The 19576-nt window shown below is 45.8% G+C and overlaps 1 protein-coding gene across 3 annotated transcripts in view; it reads left to right on the top strand.

Moving 5' to 3' along the window:
- LOC128684418 (uncharacterized) overlaps positions 1 to 19576 on the top strand; it is a 98165-nt gene that overhangs the window by 17824 nt on the left and 60765 nt on the right. For all 3 annotated transcript variants that reach the window (XM_070093912.1, XM_070093901.1, XM_070093922.1), the window contains exon 2: positions 4997 to 5206. The gene's annotated coding sequence lies outside the window, so the exon portion shown is untranslated. The remainder of the gene's footprint in view (positions 1 to 4996; positions 5207 to 19576) is intronic.

Below are 19576 nucleotides of genomic sequence, written 5' to 3'. Positions count from 1 at the left end.
AGTCAAGCCGTGGAATAGCCTAGAAAGTGAAGTAGTGGAGGCGGGAACCATACATAGTTTTAAGGCGAGGTATGATAAAGCTCATGGAGCAGGGAGAGAGAGGACCTAGTAGCAATCAGTGAAGAGGCGGGGCCAGGAGCTGTGACTCGACCCCTGCAACCACAAATAGGTGAGTACACATATACAGGATTTCACACCTTCCTGTGAAGTGACCCTTTTCTCCCCCGTCTCTCTCCCTCTCCTCCTCTTTCTTCCTCTCTCTCTCTCTCTCTCTCTCTCTCTCTCTCTCTCTCTCTCTCTCTCTCTCTCTCTATCTCATCCTCTCTCTCCTCTCTCTCTTCCTCTCTCTCTTCCTCTCTTCATCTCTCTCTTCCTCTCTCTCTTCCTCTCTCTCTTCCTCTCTCTCACTCTTCCTCTCTCTCTTCCTCTCTCTCTCTCTTCCTCTCTCTCTCTCTTCCTCTCTCTCTCTCTTCCTCTCTCTCTTCCTCTCCCTATCCTCTCTTCCTCTCTCTCTCTCTCTCTCTCTCTCTTCCTATCTCTCTTCCTCTCTTACTCTCTCTCGTCCTCTCTCTCTCTCTCTCTTCCTTTCTCTTCCTCTCTCTCTCTCTATCTCTCTCCCCCTTTTCCCTTCTTTCCCCCTCTCTCCTTCTACCCTCCCCTTCTCTCTCTTTCTCCCTCCCTCTCACTCTCTCCCCCTTTTCCTTTCTCTCTTTCTCTCTCTCTCACTAAAAAAAAATGGTTGGGACTCGTAGGAATCAGGGATCAGATGACAATGGTACTGGTAGGGAGGAATGGATGGAGGAGCAGTGGAAAAGGATGGAGCAAGAATGGGAGAGAAAATTAGGAGAGCTTTCTGAAAAAATGGAGAAAGAGCTCTCTGTGAAATGGGAGAAGAGGTTGGAGAAGGAGACGAAGAATTGGGAGGCACAAGTCGAAACTGCAGTAGCCAGGGTAAAGGTCCTAGAATTTGAGGTAAACAGGCTGAAGCAAGTCTCAGGGGCAGTGACCAGAGAAGACACACCATACGAAGCTGAGAGGCTGAACAGGAAGGAAGGAGATATGAATTATGCTAAGGTCGTATCAGCCTGCAAAGAAGGGCCAGGAAGTGGAAGGGAAGAGCAGCTGGGTGCAGATGGAGAGGGAGATAGGTCGAATGCTGAGGCACAACCATGCTACCAAGAGCCACTGGAAAAATCAAGGGAGAAAATGACCACATACAGACAGGAACCAGAGTCACAGAGGGAGAGGCAATGGGAGGAGGAAAGGGCAAAATCAGTGTTTATCCATGGGCTTCGGGAGAGAGAGGAAAGGACACACACTGAAAGATGGCAGAAAGAAAGAAAGGAGATTGAGAAAATCATCACGGAAATAGGGGGAGAAGACATGGACGAGATTGTAAATTTTCAGAGAATAGGGGAGAAACCGACTGATCAAGCTGATTCTCAGGACGGAAACAGTGCAGAGCAGGATCCTCCAAGAGAAACCATGGTTGAAAAGCTCAGAAGAGTACAAAAAGGTGTTCCTAGACAGAGACAGAACACAAACAGAGAGACAGCAGCTGAGGGACAGGACAAAAAAGCGAGCTAGGAAAGGAGTCAAGGATGGAACCATCAGAGGTCAGTCAGAGCAGAACAGAGCAGCAAGGGCAAGCACACACACAACTATCCTCAGAACCCCACGACCTATCACACCATCCCAACACACAATACAATCCATACCCACAGCTTCCACCCAACCCCCAACCATAGAATCCCACAGTATGCTACCAGGTCTCCCACCCCCACAGGCCCCCCAAACCACAGTGTTGGAAAGGAAACTGAAGGTATGGTACACAAACGCTGATGGAATAACAAACAAGTGGAAGGAGTGGCAAGAAAGAGTCAAAGAGGCATCACCAGACATCATAGCACTCACAGAAACAAAGCTTACAGGTATGATAACAGATGCCATCTTTCCAACGGGATACCAGATCCTGAGGAAAGACAGAAGGAACAGGGGGGGTGGAGGAGTGGCATTGCTGATCAAACACAGATGGAATTTTGATGAGCTGGAGAGAGGAGACAGCGGAGAAGAAAGTGATTACATAGCAGGAACCCTTCACTCTGGAGGTCCCAAGGTGATAATTGCAGTGATGTATAACCCACCACAGAACAGCAGGAGGCCAAGGCAAGAGTATGACGAGAACAATAGAGCGATGGTTGACACACTGGCTGCAGTGGCCAGAAGAGCTCATGCATGCAGGGCAAAGCTCCTGATCATGGGCGACTTTAACCACAAGGAGATCGAATGGGAGAACTTGGAGCCGCACGGGGGCCAAGATACATGGAGGGCTAAGATGATGAAGGTGGTACTGGAAAACTTCATGTACCAACACGTAAGGGACACTACAAGAGAGAGAGGAGAGGATGAACCAGCAAGACTGGACTTAGTATTCACCTTGAGTAGTGCAGATATTGAGGACATCACATATGAAAGACCCCTTGGTGCCAGCGATCATGTGGTTTTGAGCTTCGAATACACAGTAGAGCTACAAGTGGAGGGAGAAGCAGGAAGGCCAGGACAAATGAAGCCAAACTACAGGAAAGGGAACTACACAGGAATGAGGAACTTCCTGAATGAGGTTCAGTGGGACAGAGAACTGGCAGGGAAGCCAGTTAATGAGATGATGGAATATGTAGCAACAATGTGCAAGGAGGCTGAGGAGAGGTTTGTACCCAAGGGAAACAGGAATAATGAAAAAGCCAGGATGAGCCCATGGTTCACCCAAAGATGCAAGGAGGCAAAAACCAAGTGTGCTAGGGAATGGAAGAAATATAGAAGGCAAAGGACCCAGGAGAATAAGGAGAGCAGTCGTAGAGCCAGAAACGAATATGCACAGATAAGAAGGGAGGCCCAACGCCAATATAAAAACGACATAGCAGCAAAAGCCAAATCTGACCCGAAGCTGTTATACAGCCACATCAGGAAGAAAACAACAGTCAAGGACCGGGTAATCAGGCTAAGGAAGGAAGGAGGAGAGACAACAAGACATGACAGTGAAGTATGTGAGGAACTCAATAAGAGTTTCAAAGAAGTGTTCACAGAGGAGACAGAAGGGGCTCCAGGAAGACGGAGAGGTGGGGCACACCACCATGTGCTGGACACAGTGCACACAACCGAGGAAGAAGTGAAGAGGCTTCTGAGTGAGCTAGATACTTCAAAGGCAATGGGGCCAGATAACATCTCTCCATGGGTCCTGAAAGAGGGAGCAGAGGCGCTATGTGTACCTCTAACAACAATATTCAATACATCTATCGAAATGGAGATTGCCTGAGGCATGGAAGACAGCAAATGTAGTCCCAATCTTTAAAAAAAGAGACAGACACAAAGCACTAAACTAAAGACCAGTGTCACTGACATGTATAGCATACAAAGTCATGGAGAAGATTGTCAGGAGAAGAGTGGTGGGACACCTAGAAAGGAATGATCTCATCAACAGCAGCCAACATGGTTTCAGGAACGGGAAATCCTGTGTCACAAACCTACTGGAGTTCTATGACATGGTGACAGCAGTAAGACAAGAGAGAGAGGGGTGGGTGGATTGCATTTTGTTGGACTGCAAGAAGGCGTTTGACACAGTACCACACAAGAGATTAGTGCAAAAACTGGAGGACCAAGCAGGGATAACAGGGAAGGCACTGCAATGGATCAGGGAATACTTGCCAGGAAGACAACAGCGAGTAATGGTACGTGGCGAGGTGTCAGAGTGGGCACCTGTGACCAGCGGGGTCCCACAGGGGTCAGTCCTAGGACCAGTGCTGTTTCTGGTATTTGTGAACGACATGACGGAAGGAATAAACTCCGAGGTGTCCCTGTTTGCAGATGACGTGAAGTTGATGAGAAGAATTCATTCGATCGAAGACCAGGCAGAACTACAAAGGGATTTGGACAGGCTGCAGACCTGGTCCAGCAACTGGCTCCTGGAGTTTAACCCCACCAAGTGTAAAGTTATGAAGATTTGGGAAGGGCAAATAAGACTGCAGACGGAGTACAGTCTAGGGGGCCAGAGACTACAAATCTCACTCAAGGAAAAAGATCTTGGGGTGAGTATAACACCAGGCACATCTCCTGAAGCAAACCTCAGAACAGCATTCCGACATCTTAATAAGGAATCATTCAGGACCCTGTACACCGTGTACGTTAGGCCCATATTGGAGTATGCGGGACCAGTTTGGAACCCACACCTAGCCAAGCATGTAAAGAAACTAGAGAAAGTGCGAAGGATTGCAACAAGACTAGTCCCGGAGCTAAGGGGTATGTCCTACGAGGAGAGGTTAAGGGAAATCGACCTAACGACACTGGAGGACAGATGAAATATGATAACAGCATATAAAATACTGAAAGGAATCGACAAGGTGGACAGAGACAGTTCCAGAGATGGGACACAGCAACAAGGGGACACAGTTGGAAGTTGAAGACACAGATGTATCACAGGGATGTTAGGAAGTATTTCTTCAATCACAGAGTTGTCAGGAAGTGGAATAGTCAGGGAAGTGATGTAGTGGAGGCAGGATCCATACATAGCTTTAAGAAGAGGTATGATAAAGTTCATGGAGCAGGAAGAGTGACCTAGTAGCTACCAGTGAAGAGGCGGGACTAGGAGCTGCGACTCGACCTCTGCAACCACAACTAGGTGAGAACTAGGTGAGTACACACACACACACACACACACTAGGTGAGTACACACACACACACACACTAGGTGAGTACACACACACACACACTAGGTGAGTACACACACACACACTAACACTAACACCTCTCACTATCCCTCAGGGCTACAATAACAATTATACCTCTCACTATCCATCAGGGCTACAATAACACTAACACCTCTCATTATACATCAGGGCTACAATAACACACCTCTCACTATCCATCAGGGCTACAATAACACTAACACCTCTCATTATCCATCAGGGCTACAATAACACTAACGCCCCTCACTATCCCTCAGGGCTACACATGGTTGAAGGATAAAGCTGGCTCAGAGGACGGCAGGAAGCAGCAGGCTCGACTGAGAGAGCTTGGCCAGCTGGCAGAGAGGCTTGGCTGCAGCTTAACCCAGCTGTCAGTAGCTTGGAGTATCAAGAACGACAATCTGCACTGTGTCCTTATTGGAGCTGCTACCGTAGATCAACTACTGGAGAACATTAGTTCCCTCCAGGTAATGTTCATCGTCAGCCAGGTAATGTTCATTCTACAGGTAATATTCATCATCCAGGTAATGTTCATCAGCCAGGTAATGTTCATTCTCCAGGTAATGTTCATCATCCTCCAGGTAATGTTCATTCTCCAGGTAATGTTCATTCTCCAGGCAATGTTCATCATCCTCCAGTTAATGTTCATCCTCCAGGTATTATTCATCATCAGCCAGGTAATGTTCATCCTCCAGGTAATATTCATCATCCTCTCGGTAATGTTCATCCTCCAGGTAATATTCATCGTCCTCCAGGTAGTGTTCATCATCCATGTAGTGTTCATCATCCAGGTAATGTTCATCCTCTAGGTAATATTCATCATCCTCCAGGGAATGTTCATCCTCCAGGAAGTGTTCATAATCAAGGTAATGTTCATCCTTCAGGTAATATTCATCATCCTCCAGGTAATGTTCGTCCTCCAGGCAGTGTTCATCATCCTCCAGGTAGTGTTCATCATCCTTCAGGTAGTGTTCATCATCCTCCAGGTAATGTTCATCATTCTAGAGGCAATGTTTATACTCCAGGTAATGTTTATCACCTTCCAGGTAGTGTTTATCATCCTCCAGGTAATGTTCATCATCCTAGCGGCAATGTTTATAATCCAGGTAATGTTCATCATCCTCCAGGTAGTTTTCATCATCCTCCAGGTAGTGTTCATCATCCTCCATGTAGTGTTCATCATCCTCCATATAGTGTTCATCATCCTCCAGGTAATGTTCATCACCCTCCAGGTAATGTTCATCATCCTTCATGTAGTGTTCATCATCCTCCAGGCAATGTTCATCATCCTCCAGGTAATGTTCATCATCCTCCAGGTAGTGTTCATCATCTTTCAGGTAGTGTTCATCATCCTCCAGGTAATGTTCATCATCCTCCAGGTAATGTTCATCATTATCCAGGAAGTGTTCATCATCCTCCAAGTAGTGTTTATTCTCCAGGTAATGTTCATTATCCTTCAGGTAATGTTCATCATCTTCCAGGTAATGTTCATTATTCTCCAGGTAGCGTTCATCATCCTCCATGTAATGTTCATCATCCTCCAGGTAATGTTCATCATTCTTCATGTAATGTTCATCATCCTCCATGTAATGTTCGTCATCCTCCAGGCAGTGTTCATCATCCACCAGGTAGTGTTCATCATCCTCAAGGTAATGTTCATCATCCTCCATGTAATGTTCGTCATCCTCCAGGCAGTGTTCATCATCCTCCAGGTAATGTTCATCATCCTCCAGGTAATGTTCATCATTCCCAAGGTAATGTTCATCATCTTCCAGGAAGTGTTCATCATCCTCCAAGTAGTGTTCATTCTCCAGGTAGTGTTCATTATCCTCCAGGTAATATTCATCATCCTAGAGGTAATGTTCATCCTCCTCCAGGTAATGTTCATTTTCTAGGTAGTATTCATCGTCCTCCAGATAGTGCTCACCATTCTCCAGGTTATGTTCATCATCCTCCAGGTAATGTTCATCAACCTCCAGGTAATGTTCATCATACTCCAGGTAATGTTCATCATCTTCCAGGTAGTGTTCATCCTCGAGGTAGTGTTTATCCTGCAGGTAGTATTCACCATCCTCCAGGTAATGTTCATCATCTTCCAGGTAGTGTTCATCCTCGAGGTAGTGTTCATCATCCTCCACGTAGTGTTCGTCATCCTCAAGGTAGTGTTTATCCTCCAGGTAGTGTTCACCACCCTCCAGATAATGTTCATCATCTTCCAGGTAGTGTTCAAACTCCAGGAAGTGTTCATCATCCTCCAGGTAGTGTTCAGCCTCCAGGTAGTGTTCATTATCCTCCAAATAGTGTTCATCCTTCAGGTAGTGTTCATCATCCACCAGGTAATGTTCGTCATCCTCCAGTTAGTGTTCAAAATCCTCCAGGTAGCGTTCACCATCCTCCAGGTAGTGTTCATCATCCTCCAGGTAGTGTTCATCATCCTCCAGGTAGCGTTCATCATCCTCCAGGTAGTGTTCATCATCCTCCAGGTAGCGTTCATCATCCTAAAGGTAGTGTTCATCATCCTCCAGGTAGTGTTCATCATCCTCCAGGTAATGTTCATCATCCCCCAGGTAGTGTTCATCATCCTCCAGGTACTGTTCATCATCCTCCAGGTAATGTTCATCATTTCTTTAGTTACTAGAAGTTAATAACACTCTTCCATAGAACTGGGAAATAGTGAATAAGTCTTGGAGTGTCAGACTGAACCTCGTGTCATGGAGTGTCAGACTGAACCTCGTGTCCTGGAGTGTCAGACTGAACCTCGTGTCCTGGAGTGTCAGACTGAACCTCGTGTGCTGGAGTGTCAGACTGAACCTCGTGTCCTGGAGTGTCAGACTGAACCTCGTGTCCTGGAGTGTCAGACTGAACCTCGTGTCCTAGAGTGTCAGACTGAACCTCGTGTCCTGGAGTGTCAGACTGAACCTCGTGTGCTGGAGTGTCAGACTGAACCTCGTGTCCTGGAGTGTCAGACTGAACCTCGTGTCCTGGAGTGTCAGACTGAACCTCGTGTGCTGAAGTGTCAGACTGAACCTCGTGTCCTGGAGTGTCAGACTGAACCTCGTGTCCTGGAGTGACAGACTGAACCTCGTATGCTGGAGTGTCAGACTGAACCTCGTGTCCTGGAGTGTCAGACTGAACCTCGTGTGCTGGAGTGTCAGACTGAACCTCGTGTCCTGGAGTGTCAGACTGAACCTCGTGTGCTGGAGTGTCAGACTGAACCTCGTGTCCTGGAGTGTCAGACTGAACCTCGTGTCCTGGAGTGTCAGACTGAACCTCGTGTCCTGGAGTGTCAGACTGAACCTCGTGTGCTGGAGTGTCAGACTGAACCTCGTGTCCTGGAGTGTCAGACTGAACCTCGTGTGCTGGAGTGTCAGACTGAACCTCGTGTCCTGGAGTGTAAGACTGAACCTCGTGTCCTGGAGTGTCAGACTGAACCTCGTGTGCTGGAGTGCCAGACTGAACCACGTGTCCTGGAGTGTCAGACTGAACCTCGTGTGCTGGAGTGTCAGACTGAACCTCGTGTCCTGGAGTGTCAGACTGAACCTCGTGTGCTGGAGTGTCAGACTGAACCTCGTGTCCTGGAGTGTCAGACTGAGCCTCGTGTCCTGGAGTGTCAGACTGAACCTCGTGTCCTGGAGTGTCAGACTGAACCTCGTGTCCTGGAGTGTCAGACTGAACCTCGTGTCCTGGAGTGTCAGACTGAACCTCGTGTCTTGGAGTGTCAGACTGAACCTCGTGTCTTGGAGTGTCAGACTGAACCTCGTGTCTTGGAGTGTCAGACTGAACCTCGTGTCCTGGAGTGTCAGACTGAACCTCGTGTCCTGGAGTGTCAGACTGAACCTCGTGTCCTGGAGTGTCAGACTGAACCTCGTGTCCTGGAGTGTCAGACTGAACCTCGTGTCCTGGAGTGTCAGACTGAACCTCGTGTCCTGGAGTGTCAGACTGAACCTCGTGTCCTGGAGTGTCAGACTGAACCTCGTGTCCTGGAGTGTCAGACTGAACCTCGTGTCCTGGAGTGTCAGACTGAACCTCGTGTCCTGGAGTGTCAGACTGAACCTCGTGTCCTGGAGTGTCAGACTGAACCTCGTGTCCTGGAGTGTCAGACTGAACCTCGTGTCCTGGGGTGTCAGACTGAACCTCGTGTCCTGGAGTGTCAGACTGAACCTCGTGTTCTGGAGTGTCAGACTGAACCTCGTGTGCTGGAGTGTCAGACTGAACCTCGTGTCCTGGAGTGTCAGACTGAACCTCGTGTCCTGGAGTGTCAGACTGAACCTCGTGTCCTGGAGTGTCAGACTGAACCTCGTGTCATGGAGTGTCAGACTGAACCTCGTGTCCTGGAGTGTCAGACTGAACCTCGTGTGCTGGAGTGTCAGACTGAACCTCGTGTCCTGGAGTGTCAGACTGAACCTCGTGTCCTGGAGTGTCAGACTGAACCTCGTGTCCTGGAGTGTCAAACTGAACCTCGTGTTCTGGAGTGTCAGACTGAACCTCGTGTCCTGGAGTGTCAGACTGAACCTCGTGTCCTGGAGTGTCAGACTGAACCTCGTGTCCTGGAGTGTCAGACTGAACCTCGTGTCCTGGAGTGTCAGACTGAACCTCGTGTCCTGGAGTGTCAGACTGAACCTCGTGTCCTGGAGTGTCAGACTGAACCTCGTGTCCTGGAGTGTCAGACTGAACCTCGTGTCCTGGAGTGTCAGACTGAACCTCGTGTCCTGGAGTGTCAGACTGAACCTCGTGTTCTGGAGTGTCAGACTGAACCTCGTGTCCTGGAGTGTCAGACTGAACCTCGTGTCCTGGAGTGTCAGACTGAACCTCGTGTCCTGGAGTGTCAGACTGAACCTCGTATTCTGGAGTGTCAGACTGAACCTCGTGTGCTGGAGTGTCAGACTGAACCTCGTGTCCTGGAGTGTCAGACTGAACCTCGTGTCCTGGAGTGTCAGACTGAACCTCGTGCCCTGGAGTGTCAGACTGAACCTCGTGTCCTGGAGTGTCAGACTGAACCTCGTGTGCTGGAGTGTCAGACTGAACCACGTGTCCTGGAGTGTCAGACTGAACCTCGTGTGCTGGAGTGTCAGACTGAACCTCGTGTCCTGGAGTGTCAGACTGAACCTCGTGTCCTGGAGTGTCAGACTGAACCTCGTGTGCTGGAGTGTCAGACTGAACCTCGTGTTCTGGAGTGTCAGACTGAACCTCGTGTCCTGGAGTGTCAGACCGAACCTCGTGTCCTGGAGTGTCAGACTGAACCTCGAGTCCTGGAGTGTCAGACTGAACCTCGTGTGCTGGAGTGTCAGACTGAACCTCGTGTTCTGGAGTGTCAGACTGAACCTCGTGTGCTGGAGTGTCAGACTGAACCTCGTGTGCTGGAGTGTCAGACTGAACCTTGTGTCCTGGAGTGTCAGACTGAACCTCGTGTGCTGGAGTGTCAGACTGAACCTCGTGTCCTGGAGTGTCAGACTGAACCTCGTGTCCTGGAGTGTCAGACTGAACCTCGTGTCCTGGAGTGTCAGACTGAACCTCGTGTCCTGGAGTGTCAGACTGAACCTCGTGTCCTGGAGTGTCAGACTGAACCACGTGTCCTGGAGTGTCAGACTGAACCTCGTGTCCTGGAGTGTCAGACTGAACCTCGTGTCCTGGAGTGTCAGACTGAACCACGTGTCCTGGAGTGTCAGACTGAACCTCGTGTGCTGGAGTGTCAGACTGAACCTCGTGTGCTGGAGTGTCAGACTGAACCTCGTGTCCTGGAGTGTCAGACTGAACCTCGTGTCCTGGAGTGTCAGACTGAACCTCGTGTGCTGGAGTGTCAGACTGAACCTCGTGTTCTGGAGTGTCAGACTGAACCTCGTGTCCTGGAGTGTCAGACTGAACCTCGTGTCCTGGAGTGTCAGACTGAACCTCGTGTCCTGGAGTGTCAGACTGAACCTCGTGTCCTGGGGTGTCAGACTGAACCTCGTGTCCTGGAGTGTCAGACTGAACCTCGTGTCCTGGAGTGTCAGACTGAACCTCGTGTGCTGGAGTGTCAGACTGAACCTCGTGTCCTGGAGTGTCAGACTGAACCTCGTGTCCTGGAGTGTCAGACTGAACCTCGTGTGCTGGAGTGTCAGACTGAACCTCGTGTCCTGGAGTGTCAGACTGAACCTCGTGTCCTGGAGTGTCAGACTGAACCTCGTGTCCTGGAGTGTCAGACTGAACCTCGTGTGCTGGAGTGTCAGACTGAAACTCGTGTGCTGGAGTGTCAGACTGAACCTCGTGTCCTGGAGTGTCAGACTGAACCTCGTGTCCTGGAGTGTCAGACTGAACCTCGTGTCCTGGAGTGTCAGACTGAACCTCGTGTCCTGGAGTGCCAGACTGAACCTCGTGTCCTGGAGTGTCAGACTGAACCTCGTGTGCTGGAGTGTCAGACTGAACCTCGTGTCCTGGAGTGTCAGACTGAACCTCGTGTCCAGGAGTGTCAGACTGAACCTCGTGTCCTGGAGTGTCAGACTGAACCTCGTGTCCTGGAGTGTCAGACTGAACCTCGTGTGCTGGAGTGTCAGACTGAACCTCGTGTCCTGGAGTGTCAGACTGAACCTCGTGTGCTGGAGTGTCAGACTGAACCTCGTGTCCTGGAGTGTCAGACTGAACCTCGTGTCCTGGAGTGTCAGACTGAACCTCGTGTCCTGGAGTGTCAGTCTGAACCTCGTGTCCTGGAGTGTCAGACTGAACCTCGTGTCCTGGAGTGTCAGACTGAACCTCGTGTCCTGGAGTGTCAGACTGAACCTCGTGTCCTGGAGTGTCAGACTGAACCACGTGTCCTGGAGTGTCAGACTGAACCTCGTGTGCTGGAGTGTCAGACTGAACCTCGTGTGCTGAAGTGTCAGACTGAACCTCCTGTCCTGGAGTGTCAGACTGAACCTCGTGTCCTGGAGTGTCAGACTGAACCTCGTGTGCTGGAGTGTCAGACTGAACCTCGTGTCCTGGAGTGTCAAACTGAACCTCGTGTCCTGGAATGTCAGACTGAACCTCGTGTGCTGGAGTGTCAGACTGAACCTCGTGTCCTGGAGTGTCAGACTGAACCTCGTTTCCTGGAGTGTCAGACTGAACCTCGTGTCCTGGAGACACCACCTGTGGCGAAGTTTGAAGACGACCGGAAGAGTCATTTTCTACAACAATTCTGTTTCCTTGTTTTTTTCACTATTTTACCACATCAACAAATTTCCCTGAACCCAAATTTAATTTCAGTTCTTTTCAAGAAGACTTTTTTGTGTGTGATTTTGTTAATAGAGCAACGCTGGTATAAACATTGACTCAAAACTGAAACGTCCGTGTGTATGGTACTCCCTGATATTGCAAAGATAAAGCCTCTACATGTATAAACTTCTACATTAATAACAATAAAAACATCACGTAAATGTGAAGTGAAAGTAACAGGATTATTTTGCAGTGTCACAGTCATGTGTCACACTGTACATGTGTCACACTGTACATGTGTCACACTGTACATGTGTCACACTGTACATGTGTCACACTGTTTGTACATGTGTCACACTGTATATGTGTCACACTGTTTGTACATGTGTCACACTGTATATGTGTCACACTGTTTGTACATGTGTCACACTGTTTGTACATGTGTCACACTGTACATGTGTCACACTGTTTGTACATGTGTCACACTGTATATGTGTCACACTCTTTGTACATGTGTCACACTGTTTGTACATGTGTCACACTGTACATGTGTCACACTGTTTGTACATGTGTCACACTGTACATGTGTCACACTGTTTGTACATGTGTCACACTGTACATGTGTCACACTGTACATGTGTCACACTGTACATGTGTCACACTGTACATGTGTCACACTGTACATGTGTCACACTGTTTGTGTATGTGTCACACTGTTTGTATATGTGTCACACTGTACATGTGTCACACTATGTTTGTACATGTGTCACACTATGTTTGTACATGTGTCACAGTATGTTTGTACATGTGTCACAGTATGTTTATGCATGTGTCACAGTATGTTTGTACATGTGTCACACTATGTGTGTACATGTGTCACACTATGTTTGTACATGTGTCACACTATGTGTGTACATGTGTCACACTATGTATGTACATGTGTCACACTATGTGTGTACATGTGTCACACTGTCGTGTGGGGGTTCGGATGGAGATAAGATGGATTAAGTAAACACCTTGTTGGATGGTAACACTATATTGTCAGACTGTGGTAAAGGGAGATGGGAGCCAAGGCCTGCCTGCTCGCCTGTCTATGTCTATCCGTCGAGTGAGAAGGAGGCAGCTCGTCTCACTGAGTCATGCTGTATCCCGTGACGTCATACAGTCACTCGGCCTAGGGATCTTCTATATAAAGCACATGGATGGTACTATGATACGCTATACAACACATATAAGGAGATCATCAACTATGCTGACAGCTCGGTCATGTTACATATGTCGTCTCGACATACACTACTATGCTATAGGCTGAACAGGCAGGCGGTTCTGGGCTGATTCTATACAATAACAAATTCATATATAACTTAGAACTAATGGATGGTATCATAATGGATGTTAACATCATGAGTTTTACGTAATGGGTGTTAACATAATCACTATTAACGTAATGAGTTTCGACTTATAAGAACAAATCATTGTACATTATGGATGGAATTGATTGATCGATCTGTATTCATGCACTACGGATTCTGAGGAAATAAATATATATATATATACAAGGTGAAATTAACAGCAAAGGCATCTGGTGCATACTCAGATCATTACTGTCAAATTCTCAGAATACGGAGGGAACGTGAATACGAAAAAAAAAAATTCTGAAAATCTAATCAGTTAATAACAAACAGTTGACAATTTACTTCATCTCGGACATCTAGTTATACAGACTATGTACATTTAAACCCAATTCTGCGAGGGTGAGGTTTACATATGCAGAATGGTTATCATCTCTGGGAGGATCGAATTCCTCTGCAATGGCTAACACATGCCTTGACTGAGGGAGACTTGAACGAGTATCTACAAAAGATACTTGTGGGTTTCTCATTACTTGTCGAGTACGCAAGGAGTAACGACATTCAGGTTGGTTATCTGACTGAGTATTTGAGGTAGAGGGTACAGAGTCAAGAGGATTTTCAGCATCTGTCACATCAGTCTGGGTAGCAATATCATCAACATCGCATACTAACTTCATATGATCTAAATGCGATTCTTTGTACTTAACAGTACTAATTTCTCTACCTTATACTTATTGCCAGAGATATGTACTACAACTCGATAAGGGCCAACAAACTTTTGATCGAGCTTGGGCATTGTGGATGTTTTGTTGAAATTCGTCAGCATTATTCTTGAACCTACTTTAACTTTTGATGGCTTAGCACGACTATTAGTTACTCTAGTAAATTCTGCTGTTGATTTATGAAGTGTTTCACGGATTCTTCTAAAAACACTTTGAGCCATGCTGGTACGAGTTGCTACGAAATCATCAGGGTTGTAATTGGGTTTCGGAGTAGAATATAACAACTCATAGGGTAAACGCTTGTCTACACCATACAATGCATAATGTGGGGTATCACCTATGGAAGCATTGTAAGCAGAATTTATGACACATTGAACATCTGGTATAACTTCATCCCAAGTTTCACTATTGGGGTTGATAGTGGCTCTCAGGACATCAAGTACTTTCTTATTGGTTGTTTCAGCTAACCCATTGCTGGCAGGATGATGAGGAACAATGGTGGATTTAGAGATCTTGTATAAAGTACACAAATTTTCAAGAATCTCATTACAGAATTCACCTCCATTATCTGTTACTAAGGACTTAGGGGTGGTATGCCTGCAGATAATGCGTTCTTTAAACGCTTTAGCTACTGTCTCTGCAGTCTTATCTGCAATAGGAACTAACTCACAATATCTGGTGAAATGGTCTACTATAACACATAGATGTTTGTTGCCTTGGAGGGAACATTTAAAATTGGTTAACAAATCAAGGGCAACTCTTTCCCACGGTTCACTAGTGATTGGGTACACCTGGATTGGATTAGGACCATTGACATTTCCTTTATGTTTCATACAAACACTACATTTCTTATACTCTGAAATGTCAGTTGCCATACGTGGCCAAAAGTACTTCATTCTGCCTTGTTTCACAGAACGATCCATACCAGGGTGTGCAACACCTGGTGCATCATGAACTAGCTGTAGAGCTACGTTCACTAGTGACTGGAATTACTAACTGGTATACTCTTCTACTCGGCTGTTCGATACAGTAATTCTTGGTTCATTACAAAGTCACTAATGGGTGCTGGTGGCTTCACAGTCAGAATAAGATCTTCCTGGAGCAGGAATCGAATCACCAGAACACAAGGGATCGGTTCTTTCTTACTGGAGGAATGAACAATCTCGGTGGAGTGGATGACTCTCCCCGGTTGAAAAAATTAACGCTATAACACGCAATATGAGCAAGGGAGAACGAATTTACTATCTCTCACTACAAGCACAGGGGAAAAGAAATGAACACGGTGAACAATGCTGATATTCAACTGAGTCACACACAGTGACACGAGGTATCAGCTATAAAGAAACTTCACTTACAAACGTTAACAACGTGTGAAAGTACTCGAGAAATAACTTCTTACATAGCACGAATTACTGTCAACTAGGATGGGATCACCATCTGGAACACAAGGAACAACAACAGACACTCTAGTGAGAGTACTAGCCGCAACAGAGACGTCTTTTTGCATACGGCATGTGATATCAACAAGAGATGGCATTACTAGTTTCAAGTAATTGTTTTCCGACAAGGCATCCCCTGTGGAGAAACTACTACTCGAACTAGCAGACATTACAGAGATAGGCTGTGCACTCAAGGCAGTCTGAGTGTCCTCGGACACTTGAGCCAATACACTATCTTGCATATCTGAAGGTGTAGGTGGAACACAGATGGGAGTGACAGAATTACTAGTGCCTGACCGCTCGGCTACGTTAATAAGTAATTCACGGATCTATAGGAACTTAATCTGAACTTCACATTTCGCAGCAATTTAACAAATCTCAGATACAAGCTGTGAGAACAAACACATTGCTCAAGGGCTAGGTATTGTCTTTCAGTCAGTAAGGGAATGTTGGTACTGTGGACTGATTCATATTGACTTTGACTGGCATGATACACTAAGTGAACGTTCAAAAGTGACTGGGACATCTTCTCAGTGAACTTACTCAAGGGCATAAGGCAAAAAAAAATAGAAAGAATAAAAGAAAATGTAACTGAGGAACACACAACACAGTGAACTTAAATGGGAAGAAAATGCTTAACTATTCTGCATAAGTAATTAAAAAATTGACAGGACACACTGTAAGCAAGGAAACTCACACAAGAAAATACTGAAGTGAATAAACAACACTTTGAAAATCAAGAGAACTTTGTACTTTACTCAAATCTAATTTGCTCAACTTTACTTAAAATTGAATGAATGGCACAGTGAGTTGTCTTTACTCTCAGTGCAATAGAGAAATTCAACAACAAATGATGAATCAATCAAAAATGTTAAAATGGACTCAATAAATCTTGTGCAAAATTAAGAAAAACTGGGAAACAATTCACTAAAAAGAAAATAAAATGGCACACAAAGAATAAAATATTATGCACAGAAAAGAGCATAAGAAACTGCACTGAAATAAACTGTAGCAATATTGCAAATAACAATTACTAATCAAAAGTACTGCACAACACTACTTAAAATTTCTGAAAGAAAAATTTTAATGACAACAATGTTTGCACAAGAATTATTGCAAAATGAGTCAATGTGCAATAATAAAAAAATATTACACACAAGAAAATACAGTTTACAAGATTAAAAAAAAAATATATTAGCAAGGAATGAACTGAGTGAACACTTTAACTCTTAACTGCAGCTTAAGCAACACTTACTGAACAAGCAAAAGAACAATTTACTTTAAATGAACAACTTAAAAATTGCACTAAGAGTGAATTTGTTCAATGAAACATGAAAAATAATAGGTGCAAAACACATAACAAAAAGTTTGAACACTTACAGTGATGCAGAACACAACACTTACAGTGATGCAGAACACAACACTTACAGTGATGCAGAACACAACACTTACAGTGATGCAGAACACAACACTTACAGTGATGCAGAACACAACACTTACAGTGATGCAGAACACAACACTTACAGTGATGCAGAACACAACACTAACAGTGATGCAGAACACAACACTTACAGTGATGCAGAACACAACACTTACAGTGATGCAGAACACAACACTTACAGTGACGCAGAACACAACACTTACAGTGATGCAGAACACAACACTTACAGTGATGCAGAACACAACACTTACAGTGATGCAGAACACAACACTTACAGTGATGCAGAACACAACACTTACAGTGATGCAGAACACAACACATCAACATAAACACAATACTAGAATTTTCTTGCTATGAAACTTGAGGTGTGAAAAATTAGATAATAATTATCTTGCTTGCACAAAACAATGTCACTATTGTCTGTGGAAATAAGACAAATTAGACACTGGCTGAATGAAAAGAATTAACACAAAAATGTTCAGCACACAGAGAAAAATGAAATAAACTGGCAAGACTACACAAATGCTGGGATAAAAATATAACAGACAACACTGAGTTGTGATGCAGGATACAAGGTAATAAATTACTGAATTACTTCACTGCGATACTGAGAACACAAGGTGATTCTGAAGTGGAAACACAAATTCTATACTGCTTATATGTTGCACACAGCAAGGAAAAACACTAAGGTACTTACTTCAAGTGTATAAAAAAGAAACACAACACAACAGACATGAAATAATGCACGGAAATTAACACTGAATTAAGAAGAAAAAAAATATTGCAAACAGTATTTAATGAACATTGAGTCTAATCAAGAGTTACTGAATGTCACTAAGAAATCACTGGAAACACGAGAAGAAATGTCTCAATACTCGTAAATGTCTCTATGAAAAATATCATCACTGTAGCGACTTGGTGAAGGATGAGGTAGATGGAGGTGGATGGTGGCGGAGGATGTTTATGTCGTCTTGCGGCTGGCTGCTGTCCACACGTGATCGTAGAATTTTGCACTTAAATCGATGATAGACTCACACAGGAGGCTTTCAACGGTGGTGCCACTGACGAAGACACACTCTAGCTCTTGACCCCCTATGTGGTCCTTAAAATATGGTGCTAGTACCCGTAATAAGAGTACAATAACAATGGTAATGGTTTGGTGAGTGGGTTGAAGCAGGACTGAGGCCGGGCAGTGGTGAGGCACCGCGTGGTGAGTGGGCCTATGGGATGAACGGCGTAAGCCTCACTGGGGACACCCTCACTGGTGCGAAAACACTGAGCAGGCTGGCTTAAAACAAACCCACAAAATACCACAACACCACAGGGATGAAAAAGCACTCAGAATGGCTAGAACTTGAAGCACAGAGCGATGAAGACTGTACCCACATGGTTTGCTTGAGTACTGGGTTAGTCACCTCGGTTAGTCACCTGGGTTAGTTGCTGGCTGGCTTGGCTTAACCCTTCACACAGAATGGCTTGATAACTTCTCACGATGAGCACAGCAGGGGTGGAAAGCTGGTTTGGCAGGCAAAGGCTGGAATGGTGTAGGCTAGGCTGACTGACTCCCTCACCACAGACTGTCTACTGGCTTATTTTGCAAACTCGGGTCAACCCCTCGGGAGTGATGCAAATAAGCAGATAAACACTAATACAAAGAGACTGACCAGTGAATAATGTAGTGGCTGGTAGACGCTTGACTGAGGTAGCTGGCTGGCTTACTGGCTGGGGTAGGTCGGCCTACTGGCGACAGTCGTGCTGGTCGAAAGAAATCTCCGTACATCGGCGTAATTATCAATTTTACGCCCACACCGCTGTCACCAAATTGTCGTGTGGGGGTTCGGATGGAGATAAGATGGATAAGGTAAACACCTTGTTGGATGGTAACACTATATATATTGTCAGACTGTGGTAAAGGGAGATAGGAGCCCAAGCCTGCCTGCTCGCCTGTCTATGTCTATCCGTCGAGTGAGAAGGAGGCAGCTCGTCTCACTGACTCATGCTGTATCCCGTGACGTCATACAAGTAAACCAAGTCCTAACCGATATAAGCTGGGAAGATATACTAAGCAACACAGACCCCAACTTATGCCTAGAACAGATTAACTTGGTGGCACTCGATGTATGCACAAGACTTATTCCTCTAAGAAAAAGGAGGAGTAGATGTAAAATAGAAAGAGACAGGCGCTCTCTTTACAGGCGACGGAAAAGAATAACAGAGCGGCTAAAAGAGGTCAATCTATCTGAAATGCGTAGGGAGACACTGGTCAGAGAAATAGCAAACATCGAACTTAAGCTAAAGGAAACTTATAGGAGTCAGGAAACGCGGGAAGAACTAAAAGCCATAAATGAAATCGAAAGAAACCCAAAGTATTTCTTCTCCTATGCCAAATCAAAGTCGAGAACAACGTCCAGTATTGGGCCCTTACTTAAACAAGATAGGTCCTACACAGATGACAGCAAGGAAATGAGTGAGCTACTCAAGTCCCAATATGACTCAGTTTTTAGCAAGCCACTAACCAGACTGAGAGTCGAAGATCAAAATGAATTTTTTATGAGAGAGACACAGAATTTGGTTAACACAAGCCTATCTGATGTTATCCTGACGCCAAATGACTTCGAATAGGCGCTAAATGACATGCCCATGCACTCTGCCCCAGGGCCAGACTCATGGAACTCCGTGTTCATCAAGAACTGCAAGAAGCCCCTATCACGAGCCTTTA

Source organism: Cherax quadricarinatus, chromosome 4 (assembly GCF_038502225.1).
Source record: "Cherax quadricarinatus isolate ZL_2023a chromosome 4, ASM3850222v1, whole genome shotgun sequence".
Lineage (NCBI taxonomy): Eukaryota > Metazoa > Arthropoda > Malacostraca > Decapoda > Parastacidae > Cherax > Cherax quadricarinatus.
This window is presented reverse-complemented; position numbering and strand designations above follow the sequence as displayed.